This window comes from Podarcis erhardii, assembly GCF_964252035.2.
Source record: "Podarcis erhardii genome assembly, chromosome: 4".
Taxonomy (NCBI): domain Eukaryota; kingdom Metazoa; phylum Chordata; class Lepidosauria; order Squamata; family Lacertidae; genus Podarcis; species Podarcis erhardii.
In genome coordinates, this window is record NC_138508.1 from 48,630,743 (window position 1) to 48,648,096 (window position 17,354).

Here is a 17,354-nt window from a genome sequence, read left to right on the forward strand (position 1 = left end):
TCTATCATCTAGCTAGCTAGCTAGCTAGCTAGCTAGCTAGCTATAAAGCTATAAAGCTATAAACAATGAACAATTTGAGTGATTGTCTACAAAATGTTGCCTGTAAATGGTGACAGTCAAAAGGTCCCCTGGCTTGGGTGACTCATGCAGCTAGTACAAAACTTTCTGTAGCGCCAACAGACACTACAGACCACCATTTCAGAGCAATGCTAATAGCTGTTCTTTGCTTGTGTAGAAGTCAAAGAACTGGGCTTTTACACAGGAATTACAGTATCATCAGTCTATAGAAATGCAATTTGTCCCTGTTTTACAGGATATTACATGGCTTTCTATCACAAATGAATAACTAATCTTCATCCATTAGAGCACAAAGTAAACGTAAGCTGTTTCCAGCTTTGCTACTGTATTAATAATCTTGCAACAAGAGTTCAGCTCTTCTACCTTCTGGGAGGGTATTATTAACAGACATGCGGTACCACTTAGTGTCACCCAAGGGTCGCAATAAGGGTGCCTGAAGGCTCTAGTGTGCCCACCAGTACCTTCTATGGCACTGGTGAAAGGTATCAGTAAATATCTCTTCAAAAAGCCCACAATGCACAAGAAATCATTTGTTCTTCCTGCTTAGTTCCTGTTTGCAGTTCTCCTACATTGAACACACACACCCTTAAACATGTCCACATTTTATTGGATGCTGGGATTCGGCACCCACCCTCTAATCTGTTTTGAACAGAGGAGAGGTGCAAAGAGTTTCTCTCTGTGAATGAATGTGGCCGTGGCTGATATAGGTGTCTTTCCCCCTATTGATGGGGTGCCTTGTGGGAGGCATGCCACCATGATGTGGTCATCCTGTACCTTTTTCTGCTCTTTTACATAATCCAATACTTTCACAGCATCCATTTTGTGTATTGCCACACAGCATTGCAGCCATTTTGTGACTGGCATCCATGACACTGACTCATATTCTATCTATAGGCTCCTGCTGGCCCCCAAAGGTTGACATGCAAAGTCCTAATCGTAATAGGGTTGCAGTGCAATCCTATGCATAAAGTAAAGTTCATTGTGTTCAGGTGGACTTTTGTGTATTCAACGACCAACTCCGCAATGAGCCATCAACAGGCTGGCTACATGGGGAAGATAGTTGTTGTTATTTCTAGCCCTTGCTAAATTCATGAATTTTTGAGTTTGCACAAATTCCAATGTTTTACTGATTCTAGAGGTTTGGGAGGGCTTGCAAAAACACAGTAACTCTGTTGCTAATTTAAACCTGCATTATACTGCTTAGATTAGAAAGATCATGCCTGTCCTTTTTAATATGAAACATGTACATGGGAATACAGCACTATCCAGAGAAATAAATGGATTGGTTTTGCACATCTTTCTGATCCAAGCTGGATATGGTCATGGGAATTCAATAGCAATTTTGTCTTTAAGATGTTGCCACAAACTTTCTGATGATCAAAGACATGGGCTGAGATCTAAGACCAAACAGCAATAGAGACTACTTTACAACATTTTTGCAATTGAAGTGTTGGAGTAAGAGTACTGCTACTGTTTGTTTGAACAAGGAAATGTATGAAAGATAAGATCATGAATTAAAATAACAGAGAGTTAACAAATGTTTTGTGTGAAATATATTTTCACAGTAAGGTTTATGTGTTAAGTTCTTTGAAAAATCCATTTTAATACCTGAGATTTTTGAAACAGTAAAACAATTCTTTATTTTTTTACTAGAAATTTTAATGTTCTCGCCAGCAAAATGTTTCATTCAAAACCTTTGGATACTGTCTTTTTCCTCTGTCTTTTTGGTAGATAAACATACAGCAAAAATCCCATTGTCATTCAAGGTCATCTTCACTAGTATAACCTGTTTACATTCTAAATATGGCTAAAGTTCAGCATTTTCTTAATTGACCTCAGTGGGAGAGTTAAGTATATGACAATCTCTCATTGTAATCCAGAGGATTTAAGCCTGAGCTAGACATGGTTCTTGATCTTATTTGGAGAATACTCTGCTTTTCAGTCAGCCGTACTCCTAGAGCAGTTTACAGATAAAATTCCAGTGTTTAATTAAACACATTTAAAACTGATAGATCTAAAAGGCTTGAGCAAATAAAATGTTCTTCACCTACTGGTGAAAGAAAGAGGAAACTCCCTGGGCATAAGTTTCAAAGAGAGGGAGCCACAATGGATAAGGCCCAGTCATTAGGGGAGGTATACAATTGCAGCCTAAAATAAAAGATCCCACACCTCCTCCTCTCTTCCCTGGAAACAGGCAGCCTCACCTACATGCTGAGATAATATATGATGGGGCGTATGAAGGCGTGTGAGTTGACCCAACCTGTTACTGACTTGTTTATAGATTACACCACCATCCACATGTGTGAAGGAGCTCTATTCAAACAGTGTGGCATATGTGTAGCGCTCCTCCACATGAACTGGGGACATTGGGTCACTGGAAAACCTCCATGCATGTAGAGGCCCTTCACATGTTGGGTGAGGACTGATATGGCCACTGTACACATTGGCAATGGAAACAGAGCTAGCTCACACAGGCTTACAATCTCCCTCACATGTTCTTTCACATTGTTTTTGCACCCCAGCTGCTCCACTTAGCAGGAAAGCCACCCACAGCCAATTGCCCAGGGGGAGTGACCTTGTTGCTCCCCCCTTTTCATGCCACCCACTTCAGGGCTGCGTCAGCAGGGTTGGTGTGTCAGTAGTGACCCACTATCAACAGCAGCCCACTGGAAACTAGCCGCAGTTATGGCCATGTTCTTGTTCTTCACAGGCAGGGTTCCTTCAAGTGGCCGCTGTTTTCCAGGTACATCAGAAAAGGATGTGAGAGGCTGAGGTTGTTATCCATCTCTAGGCTTGCCATACCTCAGGAAAAGGGGGAAGGGGGATTTTGCTGAATCGGCAAAATGTCAGGGAAAACCCAGATGTATGGCAACATGATGGAAAACAGCTCCAAAAGATTAAGATCACTATTCTGGGAGGAAGTTTTTCTCTAAAAAACTCAACAATTTCGATTTGTTCTCAAAAATCCCACAAAGCTCAGTAAAGACTGGAATGCAGTGTTTGCACAGACAATATTAAATTAGATCCACTGAACCTCTATTGCTTGGTTATCCAGGTTTTTAGCACAACTTATATTTGATGGTCAGAGAAAGGAATAACATTTTAAATATTAATAAAGTAACTAAAACATGCTATTTTAAATTGAACATATTAAGCAACAACCATACTGCACAAAGATTGACAGGCAATCAGTCAAGCATTAATAATGAATGCTTATGCACATTAAAAGGTCCTACATCAGTTCCAAATAGCAAAACCTAGAGGGATTTCACCAAACCATATCAAGACAATAAAAGCCCACCCCCCTGCATGTGCATGAACAAATAATTTCAAACTGGTTTTAGGCTTAAGTGGTTCTCCTCAAAATCAGGTATAAAAATGTTAACTGGCAGTGTTAAGCAATATTTCGCTATGTATGTTTTGTTGTCAATTCTTAAAGGTGTTTTAACATATTGTGATAAAGTAGAACACAGAAACACCAATATTTTTTTTTAAGGAAAAAAATCTAAAGGTTTACTTACCCCTAGGTGATATTACCATACTTGGCAGCACTGGGTACAATTCCACTTATAATGATAGAACTGAATAGTCATCACTTTTAATGGATCAAATCTACGCAGTCCATCAGCAGTGCTGTTAAATCTAATCAGAAGTTGGGTTGTAAAATTAATGGCCCTGTATTCTCTTTAAAAAGGGAGTATTTTAATAAATTTGGATCAGCACCATATTTTGCCTCTCCCCCAGCATCGGTGATGGTAAATTTCAATAGCGTTTGAGGGCTCAGTTTAAGCAAACATCCAATAGAGTGACTAACAGGATGATTGTATCAGAAAAATTGTATCAGAAAAAGTAGTGTCACAGTGTTATATATTAATCAGGTTTATAGTCCAACAAAATGAGTGAATATTAAACTTAATCTCTTAAAATATTATCAGCCAAAGTAAAATAAAAAAGCCAGGTCCTGAAAATAATTAGTATAACGAATTCTCTGGCTAAAAAAATTGTGGCATATCATTTGCACGATGGACTTCAACTTGGGCAAACGGAACTTGCAAACTTGCACTTCCTCTCCTCCTTTTTGCAGTCTGCTGTGCTCCACCAGAATTTGCTCCAGTAGATTGTGGAACTTTCTGGAGCAGATCGAGGGGAAGGGACACACAGGGGCTGAAGTGGGAGAAGGCGAAGTGCTGTCATATCCATCAGTGTGACGTTGGAACTCACCCTAAATTTTAAGCCTCAGGAAATATTTTTAGAGCAGTATAAAAGGCAGAAACACTAAGAAGATAATGTTGTTTATAAACCGTGCAAGAGCAATGATCTTGGGTTAAAACCATAAATGTATGGATATGGGCAACTAAGGGGAAAGTGCCTGAATTTATTTGAAAAGAGATTAAAAGTACATTCTCCTGCTAGAATTTTCAGAAGGCTTCTTGAGGAGTAGCTGTCCTTAGTTGGATGCTGTCACATTACAGTCACTCTTTCAGATCCTCATGGATGAGTCTATTTCAAAGCAGCTCATTTTACCGTATTTTTCGCTCTATAACACGCACCCGACCATAACACGCATGTAGTTTTTAGAGGAGGAAAATCCGTAGGCATGCCACCCGTAGACATTTCCTCCATAACACGCACAGACATTTCCCCTTACTTTCTAGGAGGAAAAAAGTGAGTATTATGGTGCAAAAAATACGGTAATTCTTTACTTTGCTAATGAACTAGAACTGCACCAAATATTTGTAACGATGAGTTGGTTTTGTAAAACAAAAACAACCCCCCCCCCTTGAATGACTTTTGTGGTATGATGGCTAATTATAAGAGAATATAATATTGATGAAAATTAACAAAATAAAACTAAAATAAATAGTGTGCTAGATAGACTAAGTGGTAGATGCATGATGGGGTGGTGGGTTAGAAACTCAAGAAGATCGTATTGTGATGTGAAATAACAAATATTACCATTTTCTTTTCTTTCTTCTGGATAATCCTTTTGTTTGTTATTTCTTTTTAATCTCAGTAAAGCATTAAAAAGAGAGTCAGGTGGTCAGTGTGCAAAAAAGAGATAGGTAAAGGGCCCCTGACCATTAGGTCCAGTTGTGGACGACTCTGGAGTTGCGGCGCTGATCTCGCTTTACTGGCTGAGAGAGCCGGTGTACAGCTTCTGGGTCATGTGGCCAGCATGACTAAGCCGCTTCTGGAGAACCAGAGCAGCGCACAGAAATGCCAGTGTGGTGTAGTGGTTAAGAGTGGTAGACTCGTAATCTGGTGAACCGGGTTCGCATCTCCGCTCCTCCACATGCAGCTGCTGGGTGACCTTGGGCTAGTCACACTTCTTTGAAGTCTCTCAGCCCCACTCACCTCACAGTGTGTTTATTGTGGGGGAAGAAGGGAAAGGAGAATGTTAGCTGCTTTGAGACTCCTTCGGGTAGTGATAAAGCGGGATATCAAATCCAAACTCTTCTTCTTCTTCTACCTTCCCACCGGAGCGGTACCTATTTATCTACTTGCACTTTGACACACTTTCAAATTGTTAGGTTGGCAGGAGCAGGGACCGAACAATGGGAGCTCACCCCATCGCGGGGATTCGAACCGCCAACCTTCTGATCGGTAAGCCCTAGGCTCTGTGGTTTAACCCACAGCGCCACCCGCGTCCCTAAAAAAGAGATAGTATACAACAAATCAGTATATAGATTACTTCCACTTTTCCACAAATATCACTAGTGTGGTTTCATTTGTACGTTTCTGGGACAGAACCTATGCATTTTTAGTTATGTATGCCACAATGTACATCAACACTGTTCTAGAAATATTTCCCCCCCTGTTAATAGTACTGGTTATTTTAATAAATGAAGTGAAAACTTGCTGATAGGCACAACAGATATAGTAAGTCTTATGCAGAATTTGGAATTTGCTAAAATTCCAAGTCATGCCAAACTCTGTGAGACTCATTTCAGTAAAGCCCTTCAATTTCCAAAGGGATGATTTGTGAGCTGTAAAGGGCACAATTCTGGCTCGCTGCCACTCTTGTGGAGGGTGGGGAACTTGAACATTGAGCTGCATTTGATTTCCATGCAGTTGCAGCCCAAGCTGAGTAGGCGGATCTGTGGGGGAATTTCATATTATCAGACAGATTTCCAAGGGATGAGATGAGATGAGACAAGAGAAAATGTGTAGGCAAGTTGGCCTTCTATTTCTAGCAACCAGCAGAACCACATGCTGATTGCTGTAATCTGCTCAGCTCCCAGCATGCAATCTGATACTATAAGTACACCTTAGCACTTTTGTCCCTCCAGGTTGCAGACTGACTCTCAGGGTTGCTGGGCTGCAGCCCTGTGCACTTGTTCTCATAGGGAAGTAGGTTGGGAGATAGGTGGCATGGCTTAATGACACAGAGGGCTCTTGCCTTGTCACACCAACCTAGCATGCATTAACATTGTTTGATGGGGCTTTTGAAGGAATTGTGTGCATTCAGGACAAGCAATGTGTCTGCATGTGTTTGGAGCCTCTGCAGACTGTTAGAAATACTATTGGAGTGTGCAACCCACAAGAGTCACATTGGGTTTATTTTTTTCCTTCTCTCATGGACTCACATGTGCACAGACAGCACTCATATATGTTCATATACACACTGCTGAGAGGTTTAGGATCTTTGGCATCCCTGCCTGCTATCTGCCTTCAAATCACCTTACTGTTGTGTGGATGGAGCCTACTGAGGAGTTGAGTATCCTGTACTTAGCAACTAAATTTGCATGTGTTAATCTTTTAGGTCAGATGTGGGTGAATTCAGGATATGCCTAAATGACTTTCTCCAGGGAGCTGGAATCTGGTTTGTTCTAGGGTCACCAAAGCTCATCATAGAGAGTCTTATGCCATATTAGTTATGTCAATCTTATATATATGCCATGATTACCATATCATAAATTCAGATTCACACACACATTCTCACACAATTACTAGCCAATGGACTTACTTTGTAGGGGCATGCAGCAACCACAAAATGCCCCTTGTCTCTGTAGTGTTTGGAAGCAACCTATTTCACAAATGCTGTGTCCTATGCAGGCATGAGTCAAATCAGTTAAACCTAAAATTCTGTTTTCACACCCACTACCTATAATTGGAAATCGAAAAATGGCTATAAACTTTCCACCTTTAAACAGAAGTGGATGGAATTTGCAGACAAAAGAGCTCCTCCAGAGTGGATCAAGCCTACCAAACCATAGGCAAATCCATTCAGGGATTTTTGTGCAGGGAACCTTTAAAGCTTATTGAAAAAGAAGAAAGATTTTTCTCACACATTTTAGAATAAAAAGAGGAAATAAATCACATGAAAAAGCCTACAACTGAAGTGAAAGTGAAATGATCTGATGAACTTGTCCTAAAAGTTTGCAAACTCATAACCCAACTAACGTAAACTGGGGTGGGGGGTGGAGTATATACCAGAATGAAAACCAATTGATTAAGAGCTTATTTTTAATTTTTGTTAGGAGACAAAGTGATTGGGAAGGCTGCCAGTGTTCCACTGCTCTGCTGGCTGGAGCTGGGAGTAGAACAATAACCATGTGAAAAACACACTCATGGATAGGCAAACTAAGACGTGGGGGCCGGATTCAGCCCAATTGCTTCCAAATCCGGTCCGCGGATGGTCCAGGAATCAGCATGTTTTTACATGAGTAGAATGTGTCCTTTTATTTAAAATGCATCTCTGGGTTATTTGTGGGGCCTGCCTGGTGTTTTTACATAAGTATAATGTGTGCTTTTATTTAAAATGCATCTCTGGGTTATTTGTGGGGCATAGGATTTCATTCTTTTTTCTTCTTCAAAATATAGTCCTGCCCCCCACAAGGTTTGAGGGACAGTGGACCAGCCCCCTGCTGAAAAAGTTTGCTGACCCCTGCTTACTTGCTCTAACATTCTCCCCAAATCACTGTGATTGGCGTGCTCTTGGAAAATAATTTACTATGATTAAAACCTAGACCTCCCTGCCAAAACAAAAGATTCCCCCATCATTTCTCCACCCCTTTTTCATCTCCACCTCCTCCTCACTCAAGCTCAAGGTGTTTCCCTCATCAGCTTGATTTCACTTTTTTAAAAAATGAAGTGGTCACTTTATTTTAAATGGCAGAAAGCAGCATTCACAGAGCAAACTCAGGACTTAAAGGAGTGCCTGATCTGACAAGACAAATTGTTAATGGCCCAATATGAATCCGGAATGTGACAACTTCACCTGAATCACCTCTACCTGAATCATTTTTCAGGATATGCACATAATCAGTGTACACCCCTAGTAAATACTCAGCTGGTAGGGGCAGAATTTTGCCTTCTATTTTTAGATAATTTCAATAAGAGGTTCATAGGTATTGCTATTTTTATTTATGTTTCAGGAAATTCCAGATGAACACTTGGAGTGTGCATCAATGACTAATGGGTAACCAGCATATATTGCTAAATAGTTGCAATCTTTTTAAGAAATGAACATTTCAAGTTCAGAAATGTATTTAATGAGGCTACACAAAAGATATAAAATCTGTCTCTTTATTACTGCCAACACATTTGTCCCCCTCAGTGTTTTACTGTTATTTTGATTCCTTGCAATTCCCAAAGTTGACTCTCTACCAGCCTCTCACTAAGTGAATAATTATCACATCTTCGTTTTAGAACTTGGCCTCACACCCTTTAGCCTGTTAATTATCTTCTGACAAGACAACCTAGTCTCTTCCCACTGACATTCATTTCATTCTTAATTCTAACTGCCCCTTTTTCTGTTATTGCATCGAACAAATTCATAACCATTGTTGTTGTTTGTTTCTAGCAACCAACCTACAACTGACTTTTCCTTTTTCAGTGTATTGCTGTGTTTATGCCGACAAGACTATCTTATACAAAAGAAAAAAAATACGAAAGGAAAAACTGAATGCAGCTTGCAATGCAAATTTATTGCATCTCTCATCTGTGTGGGTTTATTAAAAAAATCAGGATGGTTTATGCAAGCAAGTTAAAATTAGCTTGTCAGCTGATGCAAAGATTGAAGTGGACTGTGGGCTATGAAAAAATGGGTTAAATTTGTTTGTCTTTGTGTGTCACAAGACTCCTCCTTGTTGCTTTTATGATCACATGTGATTATCCATGTACAACCTGAAGTTTCAGTCCTATATCTACTTACCTGGAGTAAGCAGTACCAAAATCTGTGGGACTTACCTCTGAACAGACATGTATATTATTCGGCAGAAATACTAATTTTTTAAGGATCGTTATAAAAGCAAGCAATGTCTTCCAGTTCTCACTACCAAACTGCATTGTTAGAGGTTTCTGTTTCTAATTGACTTCTGGTGTTGCATAGGGCACCACTGAAATTTTAAAGTCCAAAGTCTGCCACTGCTGAGCAGCATACATTTTATTGCTGTGTTATGTTTTTCTCCTGTTTTTGTTGATTTGACTTGGTTGTAGTTTTCTCTGTGTGTGGTTGTAACAGCAACATATAAATGTTTAAGCAAATGAAGAAATAAAATGGCTGCTATGAGAACCAGGCCTTTGTTGAAGCAGCAATCAGCTGTGTATTGTATTAAAACACCCAAAAGCTCATAGCTCAATAGGACTCAATAAAAAACAGTGTTGCAAAGTGTGTGGTTGGTAACATGACCCCAAAGTGCTGCTTTCAAGTTGTGAAATTGCCATTATATTATGGCCGTAATGGCTTCGCATTAAAAACATTCTTGCTCACCAAACTGCTTCTGACAGCTAGCAACATTTTGGATCCTTCAATAAATGTAATTGAAAATGTGTTGGGTAACTAAAATACTCCCCCCATAAGTGAGTGGCTTCAATTATATTTATTAAAAAGATTCAGAATTGCTTTTCTCCCATGCAGTGTAATTACAAACGACAGAGAACAATCTGCTATAAATGTAGAACAGCTTTGTAGGCTGTTATGACAACCCAAAGGAAAGGAACTTGCGGGTGGGGGGAAACACCCTCCGTTCCCTTGAAAATTTTCTTTACTATTTTTAAAATGTCAGTAAATTTCTATGAATATAAATGCTTTCCATTTTCACATCTATTTAATGCTGAGCAAGTAAAATCTGCTAAACATGTTTGTCGCAATGCACTGCACAAATTGTCCTCTTTGGATTTGGTCCTATTCTCCCCCACCCCATTCCAAACGCCTATTGAATTCAACTGCTTTAGAGAAATGTGTATTTTTATGCAAGAGTAGTGCACGATCAGCGGCTTTTTCCATTGCCCGAGAGATGATTAAAAAGTAGATAGATTTGAATAATAAAATAAAAGGACTGTGCTAAGCTTTTGAGGTTATACCTCAGCAGATGACAGGACCTCTTTTTTTGTAACAAGTGAGATGGTTGGCTTCTTTGGTAAAAATTTCTGCTTGCGCTGTATTCATGCCATGCTTTTGCTGAGGGAAGAAAGAACAAGCGAGAAAGCACAGAACATACTATATGCATCACTGGAACTTATTGCTTTATCTTTATTGCATTAGAGTAAATGACCTTTTTTCCCTGCTGCCAAGTCAGTCATCATATTTTAGTTCTGCCCTGAATCCCTTGTCAGGAGCTGAGATCTGAATCTGCAGAAAATAACAAGAACAACCTCGATAAATGCCTCGCTTTCAATTAGCATACTCAAAATATCACACTGTTCCTTCCTCACAGTTTTGTAAATTCACTTTTACAAGCAACTGGCAGCTTTACAAGTGCTTGAACAAGTTAATTAATCCTATCTATGGGAGAACCCTAGCCACATAGTAGAGTCAGGGTTTTTCCCCTGGCTGGAACTCGTTGGTACACAGGGCACCATTGCCATTCTAAGAGAACAAGGGAGCTGTTCATGGTGGGTTTTGGAACCTCTTTTTCTAGAAAAATAGCACTGAGTATAGTTGCCCACATAACCCTGCCGTATATGGCTACTTGCAGGATCAGTCCACCCACATCACCCTCACTATGCAACAGACAAAGCAACATCTTGGATGTACATTGCGAAGCCATATAAAATTTAATCACATGTGCTAGGAGAATCTCAGCAGTGGTCACTTCATAGCTTTAGTAAAATAATAATAATAATAATAATAATAATAATAATAATAATAATAATAAATTTAATAAGCTTTGAGGGAGGGCTGTAGTTCAGTGATAGAGCATCTGCTTTGCATATATAATGTTCCAGATCCATCCCCAGCATTTCCAGGTAGAGCTGGGAATGTTTCCAGCCTGAAACTGACTGCACACATCACATCAATGTCAACTGCACCCAGGTTGGTTCACTACAGGTGTGTTTACTTTACAAGTGGACTGGTGCAACATGTGGATTTCCAGCCGAAACAATTTAAAGTAACCCTGCACTGGAGAAAGGACAGTAGTAGTAGAAATAGTTGTAGCTTTGCTCGTTTTTAAAATCAGTATTTAAATTTTGGCTGGGCCTTTTCAAGGCATGGTTCAAGCATTTGTTCTCCTCCCTCTTGTCACTCTTTATGCGTAATTCACCATATGTGCTTAGGGATGAATGAATTGAGGACCAGTTACTAATATTCTCACCGGTTGCAGTTTCGATCCCTATATGGGACAGCTGCATATTCCTGCATTGCAGGGGGGATGGACTAGACGATTCTCAGCATCCATTCCAACTCTACAATTCTCTGATTCTATGATTCACCAACTTCCCAAACCCACAGGAAAAGAGAAGATATAGCTGAATCTTTGAGTCCTGTTTTGTCTGATTTGCTTTTAAAAAACCAGTGTGCTCTTCTGAAGAAGCCTCCCATTTATGGATCTAGGGCTCAGGGTAATTCTTGTGTAAATATACAGAACATAGGCTTGCATTCAAGAAGCTTTGGAAAACATTGCCATATCCATTCCTGTTCCAGCTTGTGGCTTCAGTGGGGATGAACTTGAAAAGCACAACAAGCAGAAAAGAAGGCTACTCTTGGACTTGAATCTGCCATTCTGGTTTTGTAGTAACACAGCTTGTAGCTTTGACTTTTGCTAAGCAAAAAGGAAACCCTTTGTATATTTTTCAAAGACGGAAGCAGTCTGGAAAGGAAGCCTCTTCTGACCTTGCTCTTCAGAGGCAAGAGTGCACGACTGTAGGTGTGGGAAGATAACTTCATAGGAACACGGGGCCTCTGGGGAATTGCAGAGATCATGTTATTTACTTTGATCTGTAACCCCCAGAGCGAAAACTCTGCCAAATGTGCCCCAGAGAAGGTGAGGGCGGCTGCTGACCTGGTGCAAAGATTCCATTAGAAAGTAAAATTTCCATCTCTAATTCAGTCCACTACTTAAGGTATAACTACACAGCAGTCCTCAAAGCATCCTCAGTCCTTGCCAAAGGCTGGCCCACACAGGAAACAGAAAAACCCATAAGACCTTTATGAAGCATGTGACCTATGTCACAGGACAAGGTCTTGACATGGAAGGAGTAGGGGGGTGGCTATTTTCCCCCACGTTCCATTTCAATCTAATTCTTGCACTTCTTGTTTTCCACTTGTGTATCAAGCTCGGGTCAAGCAACTTGCCATAGCATTCTGCCTGCTATTCCTCAGTACAATTTTGCCCGCAGTGCTCTAACATCAGAGGGGTGAACTGAATTGAAAAGATAGGATGAATCTGTGGTAGCTGTTAGCATTCCATTTAATAGATGATTTCGGAATGAAGAACTTTCAGAGCTGATTGCGGCATTTGCGAATTGGAGTATTTGCACGGCAGCTGCAATTCAGACCACAGGCACCTGCCCTTCCCTATCGTGGCATAATGCACCTTGGAACTTCCTGGAAACTGACAGATAGCTGGAGACTTTACTGTGGCCTGGAGCAGAGTGTACCTTGCATTTTAATAAGGGAAGCAGTGGGACCAGAAAGGAAAGCAAGGCAACCGACGCTGGAGAGAACAGCAGCGTGTTACTTTATCTGGGACTCGGTTTCCGGCTTTCCTCCTCTTTCAGAATGGCCCTCTCATTTTTCAGTAGAGTCTTAGCTTAGCTTGCCATACGCTGCCTGCTGCCCTGGCTGATATGAAAAAGCCTGGGATAAGGCATATGTAGGATGCTGAGAGAAAGGAGGTAACAGTTGAGTGTAGTAAGCGGTGCATTCTGGCCAAGCTGTACCCGAGATGAAAATGATCTATCTATATTGGTTGGCTATCAAAGCTTTGGTCACTATAACCTGACTATTCTGAAGCAGTCTGTTGGTGCATTTGCCAGATAGACAAAAGAAGCCAGAATCTGCATGAGTTTTGAAATTTTAACTTGGCTGCTCTTAAGAACATAAAAAGAGCCAGGTGAATCAGGCCAATGGTCCACCTAGTCCAGCATCCTGTTCTCACAGGATGGTACAAGATTTCCACTCCTGATTTAAAACAAATTGCTCTTGCTATCTTGGGATCCTGTCAGGCACAACACCCTGGCCAGGCAGTGTAGAGAAAGCTTGCTATTTGGAGTGTGTGTGTGCTTCTTTGGGGCTGTTTTTGAGCTAGTTTCCCTTTTAACATTTAAACGCACATAGGCACTGGTTTTCTTTAAAAGGAGGATCTTTTCTCCTTCTTTTTACATTACATTTCTGTGTCTTGAATTTTCCAAGCTATGCATAGTCCACATCATTCCTCTGACCCAGGTGTCAGACTTGATGCACAAATAATGTTGGAGGTTCTTCCTGTAAGGGTATTGTATGGCATTCCAGCACCTGGAAAAACTATCATGGTAGTGGCATACTGGACTCTTTATACATCTAAAGCACATTTAAGCCCTGCCCCCAATCCTGGGAACTGCAGCTTGTTAAGGGTGCTGAGAACTGTAGCTCTGCAATGGGTAAACTACAATTCTTTGCATCCATCTAAACCCAATCTAGTTTATTTCTATCCCCGAGCCAATATTTTACTGTAAATCAGTTTCCATTTATCTCATTTCAGCTTTTACAGTCTTGGACCACTGCAGCTCTTTTCATCCAGGCTTCTTTCTTCTGGATGTAACTAATCAACTGCATTAGCCAGTTTTACCTATCTGCATTACTGTATTTCCACTTCTCCGCCTAGCTTCTTAACCAAACCAAAGTTGTGTTAATGTTCTGTTTTCCATTATTTGATAAATTTATTTTCTGTCATCCATACATTATTTGTTTCTTTCTCTTTTTAAGTTTTGCTTTCCTGGGTTGGTTTTTCTAAACTTCCTGTGACCTTTAGAGCTTCCTGGTGAGAACAGCTTCTAAAACAATCAAAAAACAAAACGGCAAAGTGGTTGAAACTGTTTCATGCCTTCACATACATCTTATAATTAAAGGAACCACAGCTTCCTTTTGCCTCACATCTGTGGTGCCAAGGAGCGACAGGGGCAGTGGTCTGTTTGGCACTGCCCCTTTCATAGTCTGGCAACTGAGACAAACCACTAATTGTGCTTTGGGTTGCCCAACAATGAATTGGGCAAAATTCATTGTTATCCAAATTTAGCATGTCCCCATGTAATTTTGAGTTATGAATGAAAATAAAGTCATGTTTCCTTAAAACTCTAACAGAGCGTTTGGAATACTTTCCAAATAGAATATAGAAAAAACTTCATTAATCAGCTTTCAGCCATGTATTTAATTCTTTGCACATTTGCTTAGATTGATTTCAAGTTTACATTCTGGAGGTTGTGCTATATATCAGGGTCTCTCACCCACCCCAACCAAGCAGCATTATTTCACAGGCATTAATGAAATGCATTATAATTTCTGGTATGTTACCATAGTAGTTATTTGAATATGCTTTCTGTATTTTCTAAGCTTCCATGAGAGAACCAAGGATGGAAACTCTCTCCACTGCGTGGGCAAATGATCTAAACAAGCCGTTTGTGGCTTATCTGCAAATTGTCAGATCTGCACAAAGGACACAGCCAGCAAGCCTTCAGACAGTGAACTTTGAACCTTGGCTGGACCTTGCACTAGTCAGCACAGTAACAGGAAAGCCAGCAGACAGATTTTGAACGGAGGTTAGAAGGCTGCTGTAGGGTTATGAGCAGAATAACAGCTGCACTTTGCTACATGAACTTTGTACTTAGACACAGGGGTACTTAATCTCTATGACAGAGCTCTTTGTTTCATTACTTATTAACATTCCCTTCCCGAGTAAAGTTCTTTTGGTAATGAACCTTTTTTGAAAGCATGATTTACACAGATGAACAGATATGGACTATTAAAAATAGCGTGAGCAGCTTTACCAGTTTAAATATTATACCTCTGCATGAACCTTGTGGACTTTACTGTTCAAAACCCCTTAAGGCATCCTTTTTGGTAACCATTGCAATGATAATGATATTTTATGACATGCTATTTTCATGGAAAGATTCATACAATAGTTGTAGTCTATTTTCAAAAGGATGGCGAATCGTTCAATAGAATGTTGTCATCATTCTTTACCTCCTGCATTTTCTTTTGTTTTTTAATTAAGAAAGGTGGAAACCAAGAGAATAATTCCTCATTGATTTCTGGGCTCAGTTTAAGCATTCCTCTTGTGTTGCACATGGTAAAAGACTGTGTATGCACATCATTTTCCACATGGTATGTTCAAGAGGAATGCCACATGGGGCAGTACAGTGGTACCTCAGGTTACAAACACCTTGGGTTACAAGCACTTCAGGTTACAGACTCCGCTATCCCGGAAGTAGTACCTCGGGTTAAGAACTTTACCTCAGGATGAGAACAGAAATCGCGCAGTGGCGGTGCGGAGGCAGTGGGAGGCCCCATTAGCTAAAGTGGTACTTCAGGTTAAGAACAGTTTCTTTTTTTTTTTAAGATAATTTTTATTAATTTCCAAAACAGAGGTTAAGAACAGTTTCAGGTTAAGAACGGACCTCCAGAACGAATTAAGTTGGTAACCAGAGTTACCACTGTAGTAGCCACCAACTTGGATGCATTTAAAAGAGGATTAAAGAAATTCATGGAGGACATGACTACTAATGGCTACTAGTCATGATGGTTGAATGCTCTACTTCCACAGTCGAAGGTAGTAATGCTTCTGAATACTAGTTCCAAAAACTGCTGGAGGGGAGAATGCTCAGGTCCTGCTTGCAGGATTCCCAAAGGCATACTGTGGGAACAGTGTATATATAATCAGCAGATTCAAATGTAAAAACATTAAAAGCAAAGATAAAACTGGGTATTTATTTAGACTTTTTTTTAAAAAAAAAAGTCTGAATGGGCTCACATTTTTCTGCAACAAAAGATTATGACCAAACAGTATGTAGGAGGAATAACACCTTAGGAATCAGTGATTTAAAATGTAACGAGAACAAAATAAGAAGGCTATAAACATTACAATATTTATGGTTATTACCTGGAAAATCTTCAATGAAGAAAATGAATTCCAGATACAGTGTTTTGTCTCTGTCCCACTCCAGAATGCTCTCTTCCCAGAAACCATTCTTCATTGAAAGAAGTAGTTTGTCATCTTTCTCTCCTCCCTCTATGCTGAAAGCCAAAATCAATTTGTGTTTGTTATTTATCTGAACAGGTGGGAAAATTAGGAAAAGACACCAGTTGGCTGTAGAGAAGGTTTAAAGACTGGAAAGCAGATTTGCTGAAAGTGGAGAGGATATATAACAATGGGTGGGATCCAAAGTTGTATAAGCAGAACTCCAGTCATGCAAAAGTGCTTTCCCCACCCTGCTTCCTTACTGCAATCCCTTGTGCTCCCTGGAAAGTCACTTTGAAGGTCAGAGGATGCTCTGGAATGATATAAGATGTGGCAATGGGTGATGCAGATTCTACCTGGGAAACAGGTATAGTAGATTGTTCATTTGGTACTATCAGGGACAGAAATCTGGTTCTTTTATTTGGATTGATTTGTCTATGTGCCAGGCCTTAGTCATTGATATATGTCATAAAAGGCCCATAATTTGTACCTAATGCTATGATTTGATTACTGTTCAATGCTGGCATAATGCTGACTTATTTGCAATCAGTATAGATTACTGCTGAGGAAAAAGCCTGGTTAGCCTAGTCTTTTCCAAGTAGAAAAGCAAACCAGCCTACCTCAAGTTCAGTGGCTCCGTTCAAACACATTGCTAAACCTTGGATGAGCTTGGTCATGCCTTTCTCTTCTCTCCTCCACATAAAACTGAAGTTTGCATATGACAACTAAAGAAAAGCAGAAGCAGAATGGTTTCTGACCAAGGGAACAAGGCTGGACAAGCCTTGTGTTCACATGCTCCCCCTTCCATCTCCTTTCCCAGAGCAGCCATGAGGAGGAGACTAGAAACACCCACTTCCTCCTTGAAACTAACCACAATTTATTATGTCCAAAGCA

General features: G+C 40.2%; 1 long non-coding RNA gene across 1 annotated transcript in view; it reads right to left on the reverse strand.

Moving 5' to 3' along the window:
• Positions 1–10,535: 10,535 nt before the first annotated feature.
• LOC309340039 overlaps positions 10,536–17,354 on the reverse strand; it is a 32,595-nt gene continuing 25,776 nt past the window's right edge. Inside the window, exons 2-3 of the long non-coding RNA XR_014155749.1 lie at positions 16,383–16,516; positions 10,536–10,654 (exon numbers count right to left, since the gene is read on the reverse strand). This is a non-coding gene — a long non-coding RNA (uncharacterized lncRNA). The remainder of the gene's footprint in view (positions 10,655–16,382; positions 16,517–17,354) is intronic.